We start from the raw sequence: 12421 nt of genomic DNA on the forward strand, positions 1-12421 counted from the left end.
CCTTATGTCCAAGGGCTCAGGGCCAGTTTCTCTGGGAGCTCTTGAGTTCTCGTCTGCAAGGCAAGGAAGAGGCTGAGCCTTTAACTCTATAAATTCCAACAATACTCAAAGTAAGAATTCAAACCCAGGAAGCAGTCCAACACTTCACCCTGAGAGAATTGTTCCAACAATTGTGTGTGTGAATTTAGTGTATATGGGTAAGAATAGTGCTTCATTGACATTAAAAATGTAATCTTTCTTGACAGAGGGCTTCTGGGTCTAAGTCATTTTGACCCAAATATATGTTGTGCTATTAAGTGCTGAGGAAGACAATGACAAGACTTAAAAGTACTGTGGAGCTGAAAACCGGGTGCCCATTATTTAAATCTTTATCTGCTTCTTGGTCATTATTGGTGGTTAAAAAGCTGACTCTACCCCCACGTGACAGGTTTTGCAGAATTCTAGCCTGGTGGATGGTTGTAGTCTTATTTTCTAGAGCAGGGAAGAGGTCCTTCCTGGAACATTTTATGTGTTAACATTGGCAAAAGTAGTCTTATGGTGTATGGGGTGGGGCTGGAGGGGGAATACCTCGCTTGGGTACTTCTGAGGCTAAATGTATGGACAGATTAACATAAAATATATTGGAAGGAGAAAAGACCAAAATTTAATAATATACATATGAGAATTTACATTTTTTTTTTGTTTGTTTTGTTTTAAAGTGATGTGGGCCTCCCCTGGTGGCGCAGTGGTTGAGCGCTGGGCTGCGAAGCTGCCCGTAGCCTCTGCAGTGCCAGTTTGATCCCTGGCCGCCGGCAAGGGTCCCACATGGCGTTTATGTTAGGGGGAAAAGGATGTCCTAAAGCAAATTCCATGCAGACTTTGTGGACTCCACCCCCCCCCCCCACTCCAGACCAAAACCAAAAGACACTGAGAACTCCAAATCCCATCACCACCAAAGGGAAGGTTGCTGGGACCTGAGGGTGGGGTTAAGCAGCCGGGTTTGGTATAAAGCCAGACACATGGGCTTTGGAGGGGATCCCCCATTTTGGCTCTCCGCCAGCTCGCAGCATTCTGCCAGTTCTGAGAGTGACTTTGTGTTTCCAGGTCGGCTGATTGGGTAGGACGCATTGAAGACTTTATTGCCCTATTTTCTCCCTGAGTTGTACATTTCCTTAATTCCCTTTCCCTTGTAAATAAGCCTTTTATTAACCTTTTGTGTGTGCCTGTAGTGGAGTATTAATAAGTCCCTTTTAAGCGCGGGTGAGGACCCACAGCCAGGCAACCCGTTTTTATATCGGGGTTGCCCCATAACACTTAGACCTCGCCTGCCGCCCGCTGTTTCCCTCAGCAGTGTATTTCGTCAGTCTGCCTGTTCTGTTCCCCACTCTGGCTCTTGTGAATCCTCTCACCCTCCCGCGCTTCTGACTGTACCCAGTGCTTGTATAAATAAATAAATAAATCTTTTAAAAAAAGGTGATGTAAAAATATATAAAATAAAAGCCTATAAGAAAAAAAAAACATAAAATACCATACATTCATTGTAGAAAACCATGTAAAAATGTGGAAAAGAATAAGTCAAAAAATAAGTCATGTTGCTTTCTGGTTCATAGAGACACTTAAAAAAAAAAAGGTGACCTCCATCCTTGCTCTAAGAGGAAAGACAAGCTTCTCCATAGAAGAAAGCACAAAAACAAAATGTAAACAGATAAATAGCCCTCTGAGTCTCTGCCTCAGACTTTATAGCACCCTTAGATTGTTAACACAACTCCCCCATAAAGACCTTATGCAAACCTTTTAGCATTCTCCTGCTGAGTTTGTTGACAGATTTTAGTGCCAGCAAGGCACAGAGCAAGATCTGCATGATCCTGGCAGACAATAAAGGAGGGTCCTGGAGCCCTTGGGGGCTTTTTCAGGCTTTCATTGAGCTTTTTACATCTTTTGTAGTGCAGCAACCAGGTACAGGCAGGCAGGGGGGCTGGGAGCCTGGCAGGCCACTGGCATTCTGTTATGGTCTCTGCTTCTGTGGTTCTTCTTTCTGCTACCTCTCCTGCTGGTGTCCCCGTGACACCGCCTTTGTAAGCCCAGTCTCTCAACCCAGGTGTGCCCACCTATGCAAGTCCACACCCCACACCAGGTGCCCACCATCAGGCAAGCATGAAGAACCGCAGGGGTCTATCAGTAATGCTAATGGTGGGAGGGCAGAAAAGCCTGATAATTTTCATTTACCCTACACACATGAATCAAGGAGATAAGATTGAGGCCACTTGTTCAGCCCAGTCAGCAAGATAGCAGCAGGAACCTGCAATACTCAGGTTTTTTAAAGATACCTTTATATAAACACTACCCAGAGTCCTAAGAAGAGAGGTGGCTTTTCTAAGACCTGAGCCCACCATCTTCCTGAAATACTGGTTTTTAAAATAAACCTAGTGCCTCTCTGGTGGTGCAAGGGGTTACGTCTCAGCACTATGAAGCTATCGGTAGCCACTGCAGCATGAGTTCAATCCCTGGCCAGGGAGGTGACCCACATGGTGCAGTGGACCTCTCCTGTCTCGCCTACTGCTCCCCTCAGCAGTATTTTTCAGTAGATCCACCTGTTCTGCTCCCCACTCTGTCTCTGGTAAAGCCTCTCACCTCTGCACCTTTGGCCTGTACCCCAGCCTTGAATGCATAAATAAATAAAACTTTAGGGCCTCCCCTTGTGGCACAGTGGTTGAGCACTGGGCTGCAAAGCTGCCCACAGCCTCTGCAGTGCTGGTTCAATCCCTGGCAGCTGGCAAGGGTCCCACATGACGTGACAGACCTCTCCTGCCACCCGCTGCTCCCCTTCGTCAGTCTGCCTGTTGTGTTCCCCACTCTGGCTCTGGTGAATTCTCTCACCCTCCCGGGCTTCTGACTGTACCCACTGCTTGTAGAAATAAATAAATAAATCCTAATAAATAAATAAATAAATAAATAAATAAATAAATAAATAAATAAAAATAAATCTTAAAAAAAAAAATAAACCTAGTTTTCCTAATCTCTGGAGTTTGGCTTACAAGTGGAGGGTGGTTGAGAGTTTGGGACTCAGCAACATAGAACATGTTCACTGTTAAATCTGAATGATATCCCTCAAACTATGTTCTTTTAAGTCCTAAAAAGGGAGAGCAGTGAAAATTTGTTCTGTTATAAAAAGGGCAAATGACAGAGGAAAGTACAAAAGTTCTTTTAGCTTCTAGGACTTTTACTTCTTCCAACCCAAAATCATCTGCCTTTTTTTAGTAAGTACAATAGATCTCATGAGGGTACCCTGACCTTACCTGACTCTCATTCCATTAGCATGTGATTGAGTGGCACCCAGGGGCCCAAACTGTTAATGGGTCATGCTCTTAAAGGGGGCCATGTCATCTCCCACACAAAGACAAAGGGTGCATTCTCTTAGTGTGAATATCTTTTAATAGAATTGTATATAACGAGAGAACAGATATAAGGATATTCCTAGTTACAGTTTCTCAATAAAACTCCCCAAATTACTGATCCCCTCATGGGTAAATGCCCAGCCAAACAGGGTCAGCCTGAAGCAGGGCTGCTAGGCCTGAGATCTTGCCATAAGTGTGAGGTTCCTTTTGGCAGAGAACCATAAAAAATAAGTTATGTAGTTTCCAGGAAGCAAGGACAGAAGGCGGAACCACATCAAGATAATGGATGCCATTGTCTTTGCCAAGGATATAGTTCCCATCTGTCTCTTTCAAGTGTCTCTTTCAAATTCCTGCATGGCTCTGCCATGTGTCTCCTTCCCAGCAGTACCAGGGTGCAAGTAGACTGGAAAAGCAAGAGAGAGGAGGTCCATCTCTTTTCCATGTTGGAAGGAGCCACTCATCTCTGCTCCTTGTTCCCATTAGCTCCCCAGCTCAGGAAGTCCCATTTATGGCATCTTGGGTCTTGTAGTCCTAGGTGACTGCACGTAATTGGGTGCGGGACAATGTTGACCATTCACTGTTCCACTCCTCCCCCTTTTGTAGAGTGCCTCCTATAACCAGTCATAGTGACATATCAAAGTGGCAAATATACTATGCGAAATGCCTAACTGACCCTTTTGGATAGACTGTCTCTAATGATTTTAAGAAACCAAAAAATTTCTACTAAAATAATTCTGGAGAGTTCACAAATGTAGAAATCAGTGCAGCTTGTAGTACTAGAAAAGGGTGACTTTTCTCTTTAGAGTACTGCTATTGGATTAGTCAGTTACAACTGTCCTTTACTTATGTCATTTGCAGTAGAAAAAGACATATTGACCAAGCTTTCAGCCCAATGATTACCCACGTGTTCAGGGAGTTTATGATTGGCAGGCTCAGAGTATTGTAAATGGAGCAGGCAAGAGCATCTTCCCTCAAAGAAAGAACTGCTAGACAGAAAAAAACACAGATGTCTGCAACAATAGCTTTAAATATAGAAAAGTGAATAAAAAAGAGGATTGCATGGCATCAAAATTATATAAGGAAACTGAAATATGATTCATGAGAGATATTTGAAAAGTTACGGCACCAATCTTGTTAGCAAGCATGCAGAACCAAGAGGTACCCAAGAACGCACTTGTGTGCTCTGAATGGGTTCTGCCATCTGCCACATAAAGACAAAGTATACTCTTAGTGTGAGGATCTTTAATAGAATAGTGTGCATAGAGAGAAGAGAAGGAAGTATAATAGATTCCCAGTAAAACACCCACTTATGCATCCCTTTGTGGGTTCATGTCCAGCCAAACAGGGTTGGCCCAAAGTGGGGCTACTAAGGCCTGAAAGCTTGCTACAGGTCTAAGGCGCCTTTAGCAGGGAATCATAGGAAAAGGGGAGATCCAATCTTGTTGGATTGTTTTGTAGGATGCTTAGCAATATCTTCAGCCTCTTCCTACTTGTTTTAAGTGTAGGGTACATGAAGATTCCTCAGGTTTTTTAGCCATTGGCCTCTATGGTTTTCACCCATGGCCTTGAATACAGGAGGTGCTTGGGAGTGTGGGCTCAGTGTACACGTGCCTGATGGTAGTTACTTGGAGTATGGTGTGGGCATACTTAAGTCGGCACCCATGAGCTGAGAGACTGGCATATAGGTGTGGCAGAGGACCACATGGTGGCGTGCAGTAGAGAGCAGTGGAGAACAGCTACTAGAGGAAGAGGCCGTAAGAGAGCATCAGAGAGAGTAAAGATTCCCTGGGGGCTTGGAGACCTTCTAGCTTCCTGGCTCCCCAGCCCCCTAGCCTGCCTGCACCTGGTTGCCTCACTACAAATGGTGTAGAAATATAATTGAAAGCCTGAAAAAGTCACTGGGGCTCCAAGACTCTCCTTCACTCACACCACCCAGATCCACAGAGAACCTGCTCTGAGCTTGCTGGCACTACAGTTAGTAGACCCATCCCTCCACTACACTCAGGACAATCGTAGATGTCTCCAGGCACTTAGGAGTGCCTTCCTCTCTGTTCTGAAGAAGGTGACTAAACATCTGAAAACTTTTATCAGTGCAGAAGGCAGCTTCAATCTCATAACAAATATATTTGTGTTTACTATGTTTTTCCTGAACATTCCTTTAACTCCCTTCCACCCAACTGCTTTAGTTTTTAGATGAAGATACTATAGAAGGGGTGACTTGGGTCATGTCAGGTAATTAGTCACTCCTGTATGTATAGGAGTTATGTAGGTTATTAAAATCCTGTTTTTCCCTGTTAACCTGTCTTTTATTATGGAGATGGCACCTCAGAAAAGAACCTACAAGGATAGGGGCTGTATGGATGCAAAGGGATATCCCCTTATCCCTCAATGTTCTTTTTGGGTTAGTTGACCAAATGGATTAACATCAGCCAGACTAGTAAGATAAAAGGCAAACTCAGTAAAATATGTATGGAAAATTTACATGGCTATAAATCTTAAAGTAAATAGGAAAGACCAGAGGTATATGAACTAAGGAATGGGATGTAGGCCTGAGCAATCAAGGAAAGAAGTCTCAGATGAACATGAGGGGACGGTTTCATAAGACAAAACTTTGCCTCTATGTATTTGTGTTGCCTTAAAATAGGTCTCTTTCTGGAGATGTTTCTAAATTTAGGTTATCATCATATTTTACAGTTATGATACATTTTTCATGGAAAAAGCCTGCTGGGGACATTTTGGAAGAACTCTGAACATTTTCAGAGAGTGTAGAGTAAATGAAGTTGATCAGGATTTTATGCCATTGGCCTCGGTAGCTATCACCTGCAGCCTTGATCTTGTTAAAGTACAAGGAGTGTGGTGTGGGGCACACACCCCTGATCATGGACATTTAAGCATGGGTGTGTGCATGTGCGAGTGTGCTTACCTGTACCTAGGAGGAAGGGGATAAAAGAGTGACATTACTCAGAGATGGTGTGTGGCTGTGAGAGGACAAGGGACAGCCATAAGACGGAAAAACCATCAGAGAATGCCAGAGAAAACCCAGAGGAAAGCACATACAGAGATTTGCAGGGGATTCCAGTTGCTGTCTCCCTGCTGGCTTATTTCCCCAGCTTACCGTTAAAATCTGCGAAAGTGATGCCCAGGGCTCCAAAGTTTTCCTTCCAATTGCTAGAACCAATAGTTAACCTATCTGAAATGGGATGGTTGCAAAACAGGGAGTTTGATTCTATAAGGAAAAATTACTTTTCTTGCTCTACCTGTATCATATATGGGGATGATAACCACCTTTCATTTGTTAACATATCATAATGAAAAACATTTGAAAATAGAATTATCTCTGGAGTACTTGGTAGGCTATAAAGGGACCACAGATTTTCTTCTTTCCAGCCAATGTTTTAGAAGAGAAAAGTGGTCTCAGTTTTGAACATTTAGCTATGCAGATGGTACTGGCAACCATTGGATGTTCTGGACAGTAGCCTCGGATACTGGAATGATGAGTGCTTGGGTGAAGTAGCCTGTGTACCTTGTCTCACTAAGTGGGAGGATATTTGTTACTCTGCAACAGTACTTCCCAAAGAGTAGTATGAACCAGAATCATTGCCAAGATTACTGATTCCTGGTCCATAACATTTACCTACTGAGTTCATTGGGAAAGGTGACTGGAAGTCATTACATTTGAAGCCAAATTAGCTTTACAGGTGCTCATAAGCACTGTGAGCTTTCAGAATTTGTAGTTTACTAGATAGCTTACCTGTTAATTAAATAAGACAAGAAAAGGTAAAGCTTCATATGAACTTTTAAAACAGAGCACTGCATCAGATAATAATTATTTTTTAAAAGATTTTATTTATTATAGAAGAACTGTGGTACAGGCCAGAGTCACGGGAGGGTGAGAGGATTCACCAGAGACAGAGTGGGGAACAGAACAGGCAGATGGACTGAAATACACTGCTGAGGGGAGCAGTGGGTGAGACAGGAGAGGTCTGCTGAGCCATGTGGGTTGCTCTGTGGCTGGCAGGGATCGAACCATCACTGCAGAGGTTGCGGACAGCTTCACAGCACTGTGCTCAATTGCCTGCGCCACTAAGGGGGCCCAGATAATAATTATTAACCTTATAAGGATTCCTGAGGTTTGCTAGGATGAAATTCAAGATTGGAACATGATGATTAATTTTGAACCATATTTTAAAAATACATCCTTTAAACTAGAAGTAAAAATTCACTGTATAACAAGTGTGTGTAAACTGCAGAAATTTGCAAATTAGATTGTACAGTCCATTTTTATGAAGATAGTGGGAGACTAATAGAGGTGGCATCACAGTGATTGTGCACTTCAAGCAGCAGGGTCTTCACAGATTAATGAGTTGTGACCTAGAAAGAACATAAATACAAGCCCATACTGTATGTCAGAACTCTTCTTTGTCTCAAAGATGGATTTCTGGAAAATGATTCATTATCTTTTGGTGATTTCACTCCTGAGAAGGCAATGTATTTTCTAGGAAAATCAATGTTTGGAACTTAAACATATAGTGAAATAAAAGAGCTTGCTCTTTAAGTAGAAAACAGCCATATTGGTTTACTGGAAGAGGTAAGACCAAGAATGCTCTGAGATTTGTTTTAGGAAACAGAATTTAAAAAGTTCAGAGAAAAATACACTTATGACACAGAATCATGTAACATCTGGTAGAGATTTATTTTGCCTGGGAAGAGAATTGAGATTAGTGGGTTCTGAAAGTAGCAAGTCCATGGCCAACAAATGACCAACTTCTCCAGAGTTTCTAGACCACAGAAATAATGCCTCTATAGTTCAACTAAAAAGCATGGATAGGACCCATTTAGATTATCCAACTTACCAAAGTGGCTGAGGGGTGGAAGAATTAACATTAACAAAATGGCCATTCTACCAAAATCAATTTACAGATCAATGCAATTTCAATAAAAATCTCAATGGCATTTCTTCAAAGAAATTGAATCAATATTGATGAAATTCATATGGAGCCACATACAAAAAAAAAAAAAAGCCAAATCTCTCCTGACTAAAAGAAGGAAGAACAGAGGTACTACTTTCCCAGGCTTCAAGCAATACTACAAAGTCATTATAATAAAAACATCATGGTATTGGAATAAAAACAGACACACAGACTAATGGAATCAAATTGAAAGCCTAGAAATAAAAATTACATGCATATAGTCAACTAACCTATGACAGAAATGAAAGGAATACACATTGGAACAAGGAAAGCATCTTCAATAAATGGTTATGGGAAACCTGGACTACTATGGGAAACTAGACTACTATCTCACAGCAGACACAAAATCGAATCAAAGTGGATAAAAGCCTTGAATGTAAGAACATAAAATATGTATCAATAGAAGAGAATAGAGAGAACACTCCATGACATAAACCTCAGAAATATTTTTGGGGAATCATGTCCAGAAGCATGGAAAACGAAGGGACTGTATCAAACTAAAAATATTTTGTACAGCAAAAGAGAGAGAAACCACAACAAAGGGACACCCTACTGATTGGGAGAAAATATTTTCACGCCATACAACTGATAAGGAACTAATATTAGAGATTTTACAAAGAGATTTCACAACTCAACAAAGCAAAGTGAACAACCTAAAAAAATGGGCAGGGGGGTGGATCAACATGGCAGAGAGGAAACGCTGAGAGTAAGATCTCCCATTAAAAAAAAAAAAGTTACTAGGGAGGAAAAGTGGCAGGTCCCAGTGAGAACTGGGACATGGAAGATAAACGGACGACTCCAGCAAACTACCCGAGGAAGAAAGTTGCTATAAAATAGGACTAGAAGGGAGGAAATCTCAGAATCCTGCTACCCTCACCCACCCACAAAGTCGGCACTCTCCGACCAACAGAAAGGAGGAAAAAACAAACTAAAATGACCAACAAGAACAAACTACGCATCAAGCGGGACTGTGAGTGGAAAGGAACTATTTCAGCCACCACACACCGTGAATTGGAGCCGTGGAGAACCCTGCAGGATTCGCCACAGAGGTGAGTGAATGGCTCCGGGCGCCATTAGAGAAAAACAAGGACACTGGAGACCTGCACACAGCCCCGGGCCAGCCGGTAAGCTTGAGTGGAAAAGCAGCGCATTGAAAAGCAAACAAACGTGGTTCACGGCTTCCCAGGTCCCTGCGCCTGCGAACTAGGCTTGCGGGGAGATGCGCGGAGGCCCTCACTGAGGTGAAAGTCCTTCGCTGAGTAATCAGAAACCAGGCGCCCGGACACAGGAGCGGGGTTCAAAAGGCGCCATTTCTGCAGACACTGAACTGGGCTACAGCCCGCGTCCTGAACCTGAGGACTTTGGAACTGAGACCCGGGGCATGAAATTCGGGACGTGGGTTCCCCACGACGGTGGGGCACAAGGCAGACACAGCACCCCAAAGCCGTTGAGGTTTTCCCTACCATTCCTGCTCTGTTCGCTGTCCCACAGGGTGAAAAAAACAGTTCCCCAAGGACACTAGGAGAGATCTCTGGCGCTACCTAGAGACCAGAAAAAAAGTCACTAACACCCCTTAGAACAGGGACCTTTCCTCAGTAAAGACTGCTTGAAACCAGTAGAAGGCTCCTGGAGGAGCCAGTGGCAAGCTGGGAAGTTAGCCCATGCCAGGCCCCTTCCAACCAGCAGTCTGAGGCCACAGGGGGAGTGGGCACCCACGGCCGGGGCAGACTGGGCGCGCAGAAGAGTGTGCCTGAGACCTGACACACAGGGAGTGCGTCCCGCATCGCCATTTTAGAACAGGGACATTTCTTCTGTAAAGACTGCCTGAAACCAGCAGAAGGCTCCCTTAGGAGCCAGAGGTGAGCGGGGAAGTTCGCCCACACCAGGCCCCTTCTGGCCTGCAGTCCAAGCCCAGAGGGGGAGTGGGAACCCACTGCCGGGGCAGACCAGGCACAAAGGGGAGTGTGTCACCACATGGCATTTTAGAACAGCGACCTTTCTTCAGTAAAGACTGCTTGAAACCAACAGATTGCTCCCGGAGGAGCCAGAGGGGAACGGAGTTCACCCAAGATGCCGGCCAGTCCCAGCAACACAGTGTCCCATTGCATATGACAAATTAGAAAACAGACAGTAGGGAGTAGAAGAACCACATGCAACCTAGCAACTCCTCAAGAGAAAAGCACACCACAAAAAGAAAACCACCCCCCAGATTGCAACAACAGTAACTTGGAAGAACTTCTGAGCCTTCCAGAAAGAGAATTTAAAATTGCCATGATTAAAAAAGTGACAGAACTCATAAAGGAAAACAACGACAAGAAGAATGAAATTGAGTCCCTAAAGAGGGAAGCAAAAGAAATGCAGGAGATCAAAGCATTAATGGAGGCACTAAAGAACTCTGGGAAAAGCAATGAAAGCAGAATAGATGAAATGGAAGAACAAATGAGTACTCTTGAAGACACAGAAATAAAAAGAACCAAAACAGAAAAGGAAAGAGAAGTACGAAGGAAAAAGACCAAAGAAAGACTTCAGGAATTATCTGACTCCATGAGGAAAGGAAATATAAGAGTTATAGTAATACCAGAAGGAGAGGAGAGAGATGTAGGAACAGAGAAAATATTCAAGGAGATAATTGAAGAGAACTTCCCAAATGTGAAGAAGGAGCTGAAAATTGATATACAAGAAGCAAGAAGAACACCAAACCTCCATGACGAAAGGCAAAATACAGCAAGACACATAATAGTAAAGCTCCCAAGAATCCAAAACAAGGAAAAAAATAATGAAGCTGACAAGAGGGAAGAAACAGATAACATTCAAAGGAAAACCAATCAGGCTGACATCAGACTTCTCCGAAGAAACACTACAGGCAAGGAGAGAGTGGAGGGACATAGTCAACAGACTCCAAGAAAACAGATGCCAACCAAGAATACTCTATCCCGCAAAGTTCTCCTTACTCTATGAAGAAAGAATAAGGACCTTCCCAGACAAACAGAAACTTTGGAATTTCATTACGACTGAACCCCCACTCCAAAAAATACTACAAGGAATCCTAAAGCCAGAACTTCAGAGGGATGAATAACAATGAAAGAAGGCCAAAAAAAGTTATTAAAAGAAAAATAAATAAAATCAAAGGAAAGACAAACACAATGGCAAATACAGATGCTAACGTATCAATATTAACTCTAAATGTAAATGGACTAAGCTCTTCAATAAAAAGACACAGAGTTGCAGCCTGGATTAAGAAACAAAACCCAACCTTTTGCTGTCTCCAGGAACACATTTAGCTATAAAAGATAAAAATAGACTCAAAGTTAAAGGGTGGAAAACAATCCTACAAGCAAATGGACCAAAAAAGAAAGCAGGAACAGCTAAACTTATATCAGAAAAAACAGATTTCAAACTCAAAAAGATAAAAAGAGACCTTAACGGTCACTACATTATGATCAAGGGGACAAGACTTCAAGAAGAAATAACACTCATTAACATATATTCACCAAACGAAGGAGCACCAAAATATATCAGACAACTGTTGACCTCTCTGAAAACAGACATCAGAGAAAACACATATGTAGTGGGAGACTTCAACACACCACTATCAACAATGGATTGATCAACAAGACAAAAAAATAAGTAAAGAAAGTAAAGCTCTAAATAAGGACCTAGCGCGTTTGGGCTTAACAGACATCTATAGAACACTAAACCCCCCAAAAAAAATGGAGTACACATTTTTCTCAAGTGCCCACACATCATTCTCCAGGATTGATCACATACTGGGGCAGAAGACAAACATCAACAGATACACCAAGATTGAAATCATACCAACAATCTTTTTTAACCATGAAGGCATCAAACTAGAAATAAACCATAAAAAGAAGGCAATGAACTCTCCTACCTCATGGAGATTAAAAACCACACTACTGGAAGACCACTGGACTAATGAGGAAACCAAAGAAGAAATTTAAAAAAAATATTTCAATCGAATGACAAGGAGGACACCAATTTCCTAAATGTATGGGATGCAGAAAAAGCAGTAATAAGAGGAAAATATATAGCAACAGAGGCTCACATCAAGAAACAAGA

The sequence above is a fragment of the Talpa europaea genome (genome assembly GCF_964194135.1).
Source record: "Talpa europaea genome assembly, chromosome: 1".
NCBI classification, from domain to species: Eukaryota; Metazoa; Chordata; class Mammalia; order Eulipotyphla; family Talpidae; genus Talpa; species Talpa europaea.